Source organism: Silurus aristotelis (genome assembly GCF_946808225.1).
Source record: "Silurus aristotelis genome assembly, chromosome: 14".
Taxonomy (NCBI): domain Eukaryota; kingdom Metazoa; phylum Chordata; class Actinopteri; order Siluriformes; family Siluridae; genus Silurus; species Silurus aristotelis.
Genome location: NC_139587.1, coordinates 16,791,835 through 16,806,330, shown reverse-complemented (window position 1 = coordinate 16,806,330; position 14,496 = coordinate 16,791,835). Strand labels below are relative to the sequence as shown.

General features: G+C 40.7%; 1 protein-coding gene across 5 annotated transcripts in view; it reads left to right on the top strand.

Annotated features, from left to right (window-relative positions):
* Positions 1 to 14,496, top strand: part of tenm2a (teneurin transmembrane protein 2a) — a 295,269-nt gene that overhangs the window by 129,551 nt on the left and 151,222 nt on the right. The gene's annotated exons all lie outside the window — the stretch shown is intronic.

The window sequence follows — 14,496 nt, the reverse complement described above, 5'->3', positions numbered from 1 at the left end:
TCTCAGAACAAGGGGGAAAAAGGGACTGGGAAAGAAAGAAAGAAAGAAAGAAAGAAAGAAAGAAAGAAAGAAAGAAAGAAAGAAAGAAAGAAAGAAGGGAAAGAGGGAAAGAGGGAAAGAGGGAAAAAGAAGGAAGAAAGATCATGCAGCCCAAACCAAGCAGAAAGAATGAAAGAAAGAGGGGAAAAAGAAGGAAGAAAGATCATGCAGCCCAAACCAAGCAGAAAGAAAGAAAGAAATCCAAAGTGTCTCTACTGTTATTCAAAAACAAGTCGAGTCATAGAGAAAAGTAAAGGTGGTGTTATATACTGACATGCACGATCATGAAGTGATTGTCTCTCTCTTCCTCTGCTTCTCTCCATTTGATTCTCACTCCTATTCGAGACACCTGTGCTGAGTCAAGCTTTCCCTCACACACACACACGCACATATCTGAGCACATACCCCCTCTGTTTAGTGTCTAACCTTCTTGTAGCTTCTTGTTTGCACAATGAGGAGTGTGGTGATGAGATGAAGACAGCACAGAGCAGTGCATACTTAAAAGGCCGTTGATAGGGTCAAGAGGTTGCCTCCAACCTACGCGTTTTACAGCTGTTAGCACAGAGCTTCCCGAAGCACGAGGCGGGAGAGATAACAGGATAACAAAGAAAAAGGGCCAAAGGTTAGACACAAAAGCAAAATGAGGGATGAAATGAAAAAAAAAAGAGAGAGAGAAATGGGAGGAAGAGACGTGTTGAAGGAGGAGTGAGTTGCTATTTTTGCAGCTCTCTGCTGGGAGCCCCTCTGGCATGCTGTTATCCATCTTAATGCTCTATGGAGAGAGGGAGAGCGCACGAGCTACATGAAGCAGATGTGCCATCTTTATTTGTATTTCCTTCCTCGCTGTCCCTTTGTACTCTATCCTGACTTTTCTTTTACCTTCCTTCTATTCTCGATTTTTGTCTCGACCACTGCTCTCTTTCACTACACCATGCAGCCGCATGTCGCACGCGACGGTTCGTTCCGAACAGGTACTGCAAACATTTGCCGAGCAAAATGCTAATAATGCCTAATTAAAATAATAAAAGAAATAAATCACAGCTTGTATTTCTGCATGTCAAATAAACATATTGTACATTTCGATTTAAAAGCAGCTGAGTCATTCGGTGTTTGTGCACCAAGTAAACATTTTCAGCTGTGTTTATTCAGAAATATTATGATACTTATCAGAATTTGGGCAAAGGTGAGCTAATATTAAGCTAAATCATCGCTATTCTTCTCGAAATATTAACTTTTCTGTTTACTTTTATTCATGTACTCTTAGCTTATTTGCTCGCCGTGTTTACGTCCACATTCCCGTAATGCGAAAGGCTTAACCTCACTTCCCGCATGAGCATAAAAAAAAAAAAACGTCTAATATGTAAGCATGAAGTGCTTTAAAAAAGCCTTTAATGACTATGAACCGCAATTGTATGAGCCTAATTTTTAGCATATTGTGAATCTGTGATGCAAAAATGTTATGCATTTGACCAATGGTTCATAAAGGATTTCTGATAGAAATTATTCCACATTTAGACCCCAGAAGCAGTGCTGAGTATGTGGTGGAATAATTGGGCCAAGAATGAATAAACTCTTACGTTGCCAGACACGATTCGGTTTTTGAGTTTGCTCTGTGATCTGTGACCTTGCATCTGTTATTTTTTCTTTTATTTTTTTTTTTACCCGTCGTACATATTCTAAGAATGCACATTTACATGCACATAATTTTTTCTTCTGATCTTCGAGATACTTCGAGCTGCAATGCTGCCTCCAGTGCACATTTAGCCAAACGTTTCTAACAAACGAATATAACACCCATAAATGCTTGCTAATCATCCGATTTCAAATTGAAGGTACAGGCCGCATTCCAGTTCATTCTGTAGATGTTCACTTGGGCGGAGGTCAAGCCTGTATGAAGCCCCTTAAACTTCGCAGCTTAATTGGCTTGATAAAGCACTTAAACTGTGTCTTTACGGACCTCACTTTGTGCACAGAAGCACTGTCATGCTTGAAAAGCTTCGGCTCTTTAATTTCCATTGAAGAGACCTACAAATAGAATTGTGTGGGTTTTTTTTTTTGTGGTTTTGATGTTCAGGTCTCCGAAAATGTTTGGCTATATCGTGTACGTTTCTATATACAGCCACCATCACTTATCCTTTTAATGTCAGGTCTCCTGCCAAAGCCAAGCCTGTCAATGCAGATGCCAAAGTCTTTTGACTGTAAACTTCACCTCAGTCTAAAGCCTTTATCTCCCCCACCAGCCCCACGGGTTTTTGCTATAACTATTTGCTTCGCTAAAACGCCAGTTTTTGCGTCTTCTCCTTCATGGTCTCTCTCTGTTTTTCTCTTCCTTTTCTTCTCCAAATAACGTGGCATGCGCAGTCTACCTTTTAATGTCACAAACAATTAATTTGTCCATTGCTTACATTTATCGATCCAGGCCAGATAAGCAACATAATGCATTCCGCTTTATAGAACGGCAGATTTCATGAACGACTTTGACTTATGTTTGGAGGCATGTTGGAGGGGAGGGGGCGGGGGGGTGGGTGCAGGCAAAATCGATGTCCATGTTAATATGTCCAGACGAGAGCCTATATCTGATGCCGCGATGGAAATGGAGCACAGAAAGGCAGCGAGCATGTGTTCGGACTCCGCTGAGGATTCAGAGCCATCAGATTGGAATTGAGTTTTTTCTCAGTCAAATTTATCACCATTAGCAAGAAGAGAGAGAGGAATGTACAGGCCAGCCATTTCTTCTCTACAGCTTTGTTAGCGGGTGGAAAGCGTGATGAAGTCGTACTGCCTATCAGTACAGCATACTGCTCAACATATTTATCAGCATCTTTGCGCCACTTGCAAAACAGGTGCATGAGTGGTTTACCTCGCTCCATATGCAGTCGTGGGTGTGGACGTTTGTAAGATATATTAGCAGTGATAGTGATTGCTGACTCGGTAATTCTACACATTAGTTAATGCCTGTACTGGCAATATTTCAGGCTTGATTTCTTGTAGGGAAGTGGTTACAGTATTAGACTTTTGATTAGAAGGTTGTGAGTTCAAATCCCAGCACTTAGACAGCTCAGTGGTATAAATAGTTTAAATGTAAGTCGCTCTGAATAAAGGCATCTTCCAGTGCCATGAATTTAAGAATATATGTTGCACGATGCCCTATTATAATGATTTTATTAAATTAAATAAAGCATCTGTCCAGACAAATAGGAATGCTCACCTTGTGCATAAACACCGCAGGCCGAAACAGCAAGCTGCAAATAATCAAAAAATCACATGTCGGGGAAAATGGCCTTTTTGTAATCTGCGCACTGAAAACTACACACTAAACTCTGAACCCACCCACTGTATTATTCATCGTGAGATGCTGACAAGCGAGAAGCAATCATCAGAGCTTAGCACTGTGTTGAATGATGTTAAAGCATGTGCACCTTGTTTGTTCGAACAAGCATATTAGCACATAACGAGTATCACACAACGGCATTATATTTATATTGGCATCTGTGCCACGCACAACATATTCACATCTGTTTCAGATTTTTACCCCATAGTGGGTGTGGTCTGCATGCAACAATGTTTCATTTGATATATTTCTTAAATCATGAATCTGATATTAAAGACACCATTTTATGTAGTAAGTTATGTAATATATAAAGCTAGAACAGTTTTCTGACAAACTGCATATGCAGCATCGCAAAATCTGAAAAACACGAAACACGGTTTTATTTGGGGCTCGTTATGGCGTTTGAGGTTAGAAGAAATTGCGAATCTTCATTTGTGCTCTGGGATCATGACCGCCAAATTTCCTTCAGTATTCTCACACAGTATAGCAGCTATATGCAGAACTGTGCGCTGCAGTTAACTTGTCTTTGCCAAGAAGACAGAGAAACCCGTGCTGAACATTACAAATCTTTGTAGTTGTAGCAGGTGTTCTGCTGTTTTGGCAGAAAATTCTAAGTCTGAGATGCTCTTCTGCCCAGCACCATTGTAAAGAGTGGTAATTCGAATGATTGTAAACGTACTATAGACCTCATGTCAGCTTCAACCAGTCTCTCCATTCTCTCCATTCTCCTCTGATCGCTCACATCAGCATAACGCTTGCAGAACCGCTGCTCACTGGAGGTTTTTTGTTTCGTCACATCATTCTGTGGGAATTCACTTGAGCTTGAAACTATGGATACCAATATTTTATATGTAGGTCGATTTCTTCTCGCAAAGTTTTCCTCATGGGCAATCTCTTATCACCACTGCTGCTACATGAATTATGATGTATTACAACACTACAGAGACAAAGGCATGTCCTGGAAGTCACATTAAATCTATATTCTATGTGACTTTCAGGACATGCCTTTGTGTCTGCGTGTGTGTGTGTGTGTGTGTGTGTGTGTGTGTATATATATATATATACACATATATAGTTGTGCTCAAAATTATTCCTACCCCTTGGACAAATCAATACTTTTAGATTTTTTTCATTTATAAAAACTACTTTGGCGAAACTTCCATTGTATTCATTATATATTAGTTGCTATGCACAAACCCACATGTGTTAGATAAACTTCATTTGTATACCAATAGAGATAGCCAGAGATTCACTTTTGAGCCTGTTCGAAATTAATCATACCCCATTCCCAATCTCAGAAAAGATTCCTTCTTTTGTAAAAGTGCACATGCTTTCACACTCCAGTGACTATAACCAATTTCATCAATTTAGGTCTAATCAATTAAGTGCTAATTATGTTAAATGATAACACCTGCTTTGTAAAGTATAATTAAGGGGCAAAGCTTTAATTATTTTTAGTCACTGTCACCATATCCAAGAAGAAAGAACTCAGTCATGATCTTCGTTCGCATGTTGTCAGTGCCCATAGTGGGGGCAAAGGCTACACCGGGATGTGCGCCTGGCCTTTGCGAGGGGCCACCTAGATAGAGATCTGAGCTTCCGGTCAGATGAGAGTAAACTGAAGCTCTTTGGACATATGGATGTTGCAAATGTTTGGTGTAAGAAAGAAGAAGCCTTCAATCCTAAGAATGCCATTAAAAAGGCCAAGCCCAGCAGTGGTCACATCATGCTATGGGGATGCTTCTCTGCCAGTGGTATAGGTAACCTTGTTAAGATTGATAGTATCATGAAAACGGAGGACTATCTCAAGATTCTTGATGAAAACCTGGTGGTGTCAGAACACAAGCTCAACCTGCCGGAGAATTGGAAATCCCAGCAGGATAATGACCCGAAGCATACGGCACGAGTGAATGAACTGTTTCAGGGACAACAACATAAACGTTCTGGAGTGGCCAAGTCAGAGCCCTGACCTGAACCCAATTGAGAATTTGTGGAGAGAGTTGAGAAGCCGGGTCAATGCTAGAAAGCCCTTTCTGTCTCTATCAACTGGAGGCTTTTGCGAAGGAAGAGTGGGAAAACGTTTTACAGCAGACCTGTAGAAATCTTGTGCAGACGTTCAAGAAGCATTTGCAGGTCGTCATTAAGAACAAAAGCTTTCTATTGTTTATTGAAACATTGTAATATAAAGGGTATGAATAAGTCTGAACATGGTGATTTTTGTTATTCTCTTAGTTGTTTTTCACATATTATAATATAATATTATGATTTAAGTATTATAAAACTCATTTATCACAGAAGACAACTTAAAAACACTATATACATAATAATATATATATGTGTGTGTGTGTGTGTGTGTGTGTGTGTGTGTGTGTGTGTGTGTGTGTGTGTGCATTTTGGACTTGTAATAAACATTCTTTCGTTTGCATTTGCATTTTCTTGTTTGTGACACACTTTTTACACTATCAATTCACATTAAATTGATAAACAACTAATGAATTTGTGTGACTCCCCAGATATTTGTGTGACTCCGTAGATGTTTGCTGGCAGAACGACATGCTCAAAAGAAAGTTTCCTATTGTACCGGTCGTGTGTGAATTGAAAATGAAGTGCATTTTTGCATACAAGTTTATAGTAGATCACCAAGAACCACCTCCACTGGTTGTTAAAAAGTCTGTAATTAGCACTGCCCTTGATAAAGCTCTCTCTTTGTGTGTGTGTGTGTGTGTGTGTGTGTGTGTGTGTGTGTGTGTGTGTGTGTGTGTGTGTGTGTGTGTGTGTGTATATATAAAAGATATATATATATATAGCTGCTGTTTATGGCAGGCACATTGTAGAGTTCTGTCCCAAAACTCACTTTGAGTTCCTTTCACCCTCTACTTTTCTCTCTTCTGCATTTAGAGCACATGTGTATACTGTGTTTGAGTATCACTACTCGATCTGCATTAGCAATTCTTTTGTAATAAACACGTACGACAGCACGAGTCAGTAGTGTTAAAGCTCATGTGTGAGACTCAGGTGATATCAGTGGGCACGTGCATATGGTAGAATGACAGACTTTAACAGCTGTGACATGCATGAACTGCAGGGTGGATGTGACTAACACTACTTATCATAATGTGCCAAAATATGTTAGCGTAACCGTGCGTGTGTATGTGTGTGTGTGTGTGTGTGTATGTGTGTATATATATAAAAGATAAGATAAACCTTTATTCGTCCCACAGTGGGGAAATTTCTACTTTCTACTATACTATATATAATATAAAAGTGTGTGTGTGTGTGTGTGTGTGTGTGTGTTTCCCATTTAACTGTAAATGTCTTGCAAAATGGCAGGATGTTATTATTCTCTAGAGTTATACAGCAACCTCTTTTCCATAAGCACATTAAATCTGCATCCTGTGACTCCAGAGAGTGTTAAATATTTAACCTCTACGACCAGTGTCCTACCTACGAGGAAAGCACTTTGCGAGACAGTAGGACAATGCAAGACCTTTGATGTGCTAAAAGCTGTGCTGTTTCCCCAGCTTGCTTTATAATGGGAGGATGTACAGATAAGAGAGGGCTTTTCATGCAGTATTTGTGGAATGCGTTGTGTGTGTGTGTGTGTGTGTGTGTGTGTGTGTGTGTGTGTGTGTGTGTGTGTGTATTTATTGTATCTGTGCTCAGATCTGGATCAGGTGATGTATTTTTTTTTTCTGACAGTGTGTAGGTGTTTGCCTAATACCATAATTAGATCAGATAACTTGATTATTATTACAAATGCTGCAGATCCGCTGTTCACTCTCTAGCTGCTTCAGTCAGTTCACTTGTGCTGCCTGTACGTCTCTGGCCTCCACGTCTGCTCTTTACTCCTCTCGCTGCTCGTGTGTTCTCGTGGCGCAGGCTTTACATCTGTTCCGTGACTGAATGTGAAAGATCAGCGCGGATCGGATTTGCTAGGTCATTTATGAGTAGTAACCTAATCACCCAAGTCTTCATTTTGCTCGAGCTAATCTAATCACATCACGCCCCATTCCCACTCACGCTCTTCACACATCTGTGCGGCACCGACGTTGAGGAAAATGCTCCGCGACTCACCCTTGCACGCGCGCACCGATCATTCTGAAACGTCTCTGCCTGCAGGTGCGTGCATGTCTGGAGTGAAGCAAAGCGGAGCTTGACAGATCCCAGGTGGCCGTGGGTGGCTGTGCTGGCTCTGAGGAACGTGGATTCTGGTGCCTTCCTCAGAGCTCCAGATGCATAAGGGCCAGAGTTTAGGCCTGAGGCATCGGGAGATGCCTCAGTGACAGGCACAGACACACACCTGTGGGCCATGCTTCCCCAAGGCACTCTGGATCGCACAGCTCATGTCTGAGTGATACTGCAGGCCAGGAAAAAATTCACCTGACGTGGAGCCATGACACTGCCAGGCTTTGGTTTCATGGAGGGATTTATGTCCTCACTATTTCGTTCCATGTTGTTTTTTCTTGCGTTCTGACAGGACCTACTGTCATTCTGTCATTCTTTCTAGTGTTTTTTTTTTTTTTTGCGCAGAGTCACAGCAGTTTATTTTGGCGTTTATTAATCGTGTTCACACAGAACATAAGACAATATGAACAATAAAACATTCTGCAAAGTGAGAGGCAGCTTGCACTTTCTCTGGATTCGACATTTCACAATTAGAAGCACCTGTTGATAAGAGAGGAGAGAGAGAGAGAGAGAAAGTGGGGGCAATCTTATGTGAGCTTATATGAGACACTAGCAAGCTGGGTTATTTCACTACTGGTGGCAACATGCTGTGCCTCCCTAGTTAACGCCATAGAGAATTATATGCACCAATCAGATTTTCTCTCTCTCTCTCTCTCTCTCTCTCTCTCTCTCTCTCTCTCTCTCTCTCTCTCTCTCTCTCTCTCTCTCTCACACTCTCTCTCTCTCTCTCTCTTTCCCTCCCTCCTATACACACATGCATAAACACATACTTTTTTATTCTCATAGTGAAATAGTAAGAAGGGGGCTTAAGTCTAGACAGTGTTTTTGCCATTGTTCCTATTAGAGCTGAGATCAAAGTCCTGATGAGACAGTCACTGGCGCTGCCCATGGTGCTGAGAAGCTACCAGTGTGAGTTTGAATGGAACACACACACACACACACACACACACACACACACACACACACACACACACACACACACACACACACACACACACACACACACACACACAAATATCCTGGCAGCCTTTGTGTCAAGAAATAGAAGGTGGGAGATTGATTCTGACCTGTTGCATGGCACCTGTATGAGAGCCATTATGGTTGTGGGTTGAGAGGCCAGTTCCACTTTAATGCTTTCAGTGCGTGAGAGTTCTCAACCGGCTCAACTGACGAATCTGTTTTCTCTGCCACGGCTGGAGCCGCACTTGATTGACAGCTATATTCCTATATTCAGCTGTCTCTCATCTATCCACATTAAATGCCAAATATTAGCATACAAGAGAGCCGGTGCAATAAAAGAGCTAGTGCTCTGGCTTTATCTCAGCATATGTCCATCATGAGCAGATGCAGAATACTAGTGCTGGTGTTTTTTTTTTTTTATATATATATATTTTTATGATCAGATCAGGAGAATGGAGGCTTTTTATAGGAGACCTTCCCACACATGAACACACAACACATTAACACAGATGTACACACACTCCTAATCACTGAACAGTTGGGCTGAGTGTATGCTAAGCATCACAGGCACCCATGTCAACACGCCAGGGCTGCTCTTCTCTTCCCCTTGTACGTCAGACCCTAATTAGTAAATAACTCATTAGCATGAGGTGATTAATCATTCACTGGATAGAGGTTGTGGATGATAGGCGATGTGTGTATGCGTGCGTGTGAATGTGTATGAGACAGAGAGAGCTGGATGGGAGTGGAATAATGAGTGTGTGTTCTTATATGTGCATATATAATGTTCATTTGTTCATTAGTCATTTGTTATTAAACGTGAACTTACACCGTTGCTATTCAGACAAGCCGGGATGATGCAGGGGAGCCATGTGATTCACTTCCAGCCTTATTCGAATATATTTTCCCAGTTACATCGTCTGCCTTTTTAGTCTTTTAGGATGTTTTTTTGTCTTTCGTTAAGCTCCAGCAAGTCCATAAAGGTCTGAGCGACTCCCAGTAATCAGCACCACAGAGATAGGGCCAGGCGGAAAACCCCCTAATACCGCCTTCAACCAGGCCCCCTCTCTCTGTATCTCAGTATCTCTCTCTCTTTCATTCTTTGCTTTTCCTCCCTTAATATGACTTTTTCCTGTGAGAATAAGGAGCGTGAAGGAGAGCCGTACAGATTGTGTCTACAAGACAAAGACAAGAGAGAACGGAAGCGAGGGATAATAGTGTGCAGGAATCAAAAGGTAACGACGAGAGTTCCTTCCCAAGTGTTCTCTCCCATTCCTTGTTAAAACTAGATACTTCTCGCAAACTTTGTCCTGTCATAGCTATATGCTTTATTCAGTAGCGCACACTCTCAGTGTTGCTATAACAGTACTGTGAATTCAGGTACAGTTATGTGTGTGCTTATGTATAGAGCTTTTTTCCCAGACTGCTTTGAATATCTACTTTAACTGAACGGCCCTGTCAGTCATAGCAGCCGCAAACTCCACAGCACTGCAGGCGCTTGATTGGCTGCTCCCTTTTGTTGCCACAGGGAAAGGCTCTTGATTGATATGTTCAGGGGTGGTTGAGGTGAATGATAGCAGAGGCAAGCCACTGCACAGCGATTAGCCAATCACAGAGCAGTCCAGGGACAATCCGCATACTGGAATGGAAACTCATCCTCAGAACTATCGTCCTTACAATGCATCTCAAACAACACTTTACCTGGGAGCTGTCAGGCTCTGTGCATAAAACTGACAACTTGATAAATGACAGATCAAACTCTCGATGTATAGGCCAGTCTTTTGCTTTATTCCATTTATTTATCATGATACAATACTATATATATATATTGAGTCACCTCGTCCTTGTTGGTAAGTGCAGGCGACCCAGATGTCAAAAGTGTCTATTGCAGCACTTTGCACATGGGTCTCAGAGCACTGCTGGCCTTCCATTAATCTACAGATGTTTTTCTTGGTTGTTTTATTTTTTTCTACCAGCCTGAATTCTCCCTGAGGTCTTTGCAGTAAAGGTTAACTAGTCTTTTCTTAAGCCTTCACTGGAAGACAAATCGCCATGCTCACCTCATGGGTCCCCCTCCATCACACATCTTATTCCCCCACTGCCTCATTCCACTGTTCTCCTTGTAAGAGAGAGGGAGGTGGAGAAAAATAAAAGAAAAGAAAGAACGAGAGAGAGAGAGCGGGGGGACACTAAAAAGGTGACTGAAAGAAAGAGGCCAAAAGGAGAAGTTTAAAAAAGACTCTAAAAGTGTACTGAGATCATTATACGGTTTTAGTTCAGTTTTATAGTCTGCATGCTTTTTGCAAATTCCTCTGCAGCCTCCCTTTTACTGTGTGTGTGTGTGTGTGTGTGTGTGTGTGTGTGTGTGTGTGTGTGTGTGTGTGTGTGTGTCCAGCATATCCATGATGCTTGATAAGTTATTAATATGGAACACTGAAAACTATTCCTGAGTGTCAATACATTCCATGCTGTTGCTGAAGACACGGACCGAGCTGAGTGATGATGGTCTCCTATTGTCTTCTGCTACTGTAAGAAGCATTTGACAAGCAAAGACTACAGAGGCACATGCACAACTGAGGTGTCAATTTTGTGTATTAGTTGTCAAAAAAAATGAATAACTAAAGACAAAGCCAGCTTCACCATCTACTGTACTAAATAGTGTGGGCAAATATTTTGCTATTAATTGTGGGTATATGGTGTTTGGGAGGATGATTCAACGTTCCCTGGTAAACATCTAGCAAGGCAGAGAACTCTTTTCTTCTGACTGGTATCTAATGTGGGAGCTATGAAGGAACAGTTAGTGCCATTTTTGATTTCGCCATTTTTGAAATGAAAATGAACATGTATATGTATTGTATATCTGTATGTTAAATAAGTTTTTGAATAATCAGTGGTGAATGGAAAGTCACGCGGCCGTGCTGTGGTTTGCCCTGACTTCAGACTGTGGTGCTGTGGTCTGCTCTGGTGTGTCTATGCAGGAGATTTGCTGTCTGGTTGGCTGGTGTGTTTGCCGCAGCCGTAATGAGAGTCTTTTATGCTACAGCCAGACTCAATCTCTGCTGATTAGAGAGACCCCGAGGAGCTCCAGAAATCCCCCCCTTGCTGTTCAACGGAGGTGAAACTACGCTCAGCTATAGAATTATGCCTCAGTTGATAGTCCTGTCCTGTGTACTGTATACTGTATGTGTGTGTGTGTCCTTTTCACTTATTTATTTCAAAAGTGGGTGGACATGTTATAATAGCCATGATAATATCCCTAATAATAAGCATCATAAAATAAAAACCATGCCGGCCATTGATGTCATTTCCACATTATTTTCCACATAAATGACCAGTGTGATGCATGTGTGAAAGACCAGGGGCACACAAACTCTGCCCAACGCTGTGCCTGAAAGCGCTACAGTCGGCATGGAGCTCTAAAACCGTTCATTTATCACGCCTCAGCGTCAGTGCGGAGAGCGTGCTTGTACATTTCTGCTTGTACATACTGAATATCCACATTTAAACAGGACTGTTATTTTTCCAAACTCGAGTAACCGTTTACTCAGACTGCCGGCGTCAGGAAAAATGTTTACCACCCGGCCACGTTGAGTTCTCGAGTCTGATTGGTCAGAAGGTTTTGATTGATTTGCTGTACGATCAGTTCTGACCCGAGTGCCCGCTCAATGAAATGTGGTCATTATGATACGTTATTGTTGCTATAGTAACCGTTCTTTCGAAAGGCACAATTTACAGAATTTAAGGGAGGAAATCAATGAATAAAAGCAAATGTAATATAAACAATGTTTTTAAGCTTTCTGTGACGCACAAGATTCTCACCATTGTGTCACAAGATAGAGATGAGGACGGATATCCTTAGGAATCAGGTTGCTTTCGAGGTTTCTTGCGCCTGTTATCTTTTTCCCTGCTTCTCTGCCTTGTTTTTGTCAGTACAATAATTCAAATTAAAATTAAAATCATGTTCTGATTAACGCAGAGCTGCATTGAATTCGTCCGATTTGGACTCTATGGGACGGATGACCATGGTTTCTCGGTAACATGACCACCTCAATTTGTTTCCTCATATTAACATTAAGTGAGAGGAAAAGGAAAATTAGTGAGGAAGCAACAACAGGGTTTACAGCTGTGAGTGATAAGAATGATCCGTTCTCACAAGAGGTTCCACAACATTAATTATTGCAATCATCATAGTTAAAAAATGAAATGAAAGAATGTTGTTTACATCTACATTTAAACATGCATTTTAAAAGAAGCAGTCTTGCCTGCATCAGGGCTTTAACCCCCAGTGAGCAAGCCAAGGGGGCAAGGAAAAGCTCCCTAGGATGCAGCTGGGAGGAGAAAAACCTTGAGAGGAACCAAGAGTAACAATCAGTTCTCCTCTGGCTGCCATTGGGAACTGGAACTGGCACTGGGAGTTATTTTTATATCTGTCTCGAAATTGTGGTTCACATAGAGTCCAATCGAAAAGGTACTTGTCATGTTTTCAATGTCTGTTATCACTGGAATCAGTTGCAAGTCGCAGAGAATGACATGAAGTCAGCTGTTCATCAGTGAAGAAGGAAATAGGAGGGTATGGTCAGATGGCTTTATAGAGGTTCGAAGAATGCAGTGTGTGTGTCTGATTTTTGTCTGTCTGTGGTCTGGCTCCCGCTTAGACAGGAAGCAGACTAGTGCTGAGCGAGTGGAGCTGGACCGGGATGCCACCGGTCTCTGACTGATCAGATTGCCTGCCCTCTGTTGGACAGCTCGAGCTCGATTCGGAAGCTTCAGCAGTCTAATTCTTACCTCCTAGCATAGCTTTGAATTGAAACCTTATTCTGTTACTACAAGATGGTCTCCAGATCTGCTTTTTTTATTTGCATTCTGGAGATTGGTGTGGCTGTAGGCGTATGTCCAGTCATTTGTTGAATTGAGTTGAAATGCTTTGTGCTGCGTTAAGGCTGTTAAAGGTAAGCTGACACCAAATAAGGTAAATAAATCTAGACCCTCAGCAGTTCTAGCTATGGATTTATTGCACTTCTCTACTTCTGTGGTGTTTATAGGACGGGGTGATATAGCGGTGCAATACACTATAGATATGATGTGATCCTTAGACTCTTTTCTGAAGCAGAATGACGATGTAACATATTGTAAGGTCACATAACGCTGGAACGAGGTTTATATATCTATATAATATAGACCTAATATCTCTATATCTATCTATCAATTAAAACAATGAATCGCGATTAATCACATGATTGTCATGAGATAACTTTTATCTGTTCTAAATATACTATAAATTAATTTAATACTTAATTAGTTTTTAATACTGTAATCAACATTAGCATGGACAAATACGGAGGTTTTATGCAAATGTATGCTTATTGTCAGTGAAACCAAAACTCAATATAGAACATGAAGACCAGATATTCTTGAAAGGTTTGAAAGTAATTCTAGTGTTTAAAATTACGTTAATCATCAGAACACCAAACAGAACTTTTTCCACACGGACGGTTTTAATTGCCGGATGTGTGCGTCACGGCGGATTCTGGTGCTCGATTGATGGAGTTTTTTATATTTGAGGGGGAAAAAAAATTACGTTGTGAATAAATGTGTTGTGTTGAAGGTTTTGATTTTGCCTCTTTTATTATATATATATATATATATATATATATATATATATATATATATATATATATATATATATATAAAAATACATAATCTTCTGACAAGTCTGTCTATGCATAATCTTTGCATTTCATTGACAATGACAATATATATATATATATATATATAAACAGAATGAGATAAATGATTAAATATAATGCATAAATTTTGTATATTTTTGTTATTATTTAGGCAGCCGGGATGTACAAATTAAACTGTATATGCACTTTATATAAATTAACTGTATAAAAAAAGCTTGTACACTATAAATCTAGAAGTTCCTGCAAATTCAAGTTAAATATCAATTAAGCAATAGATTTAATTACATTTATGCA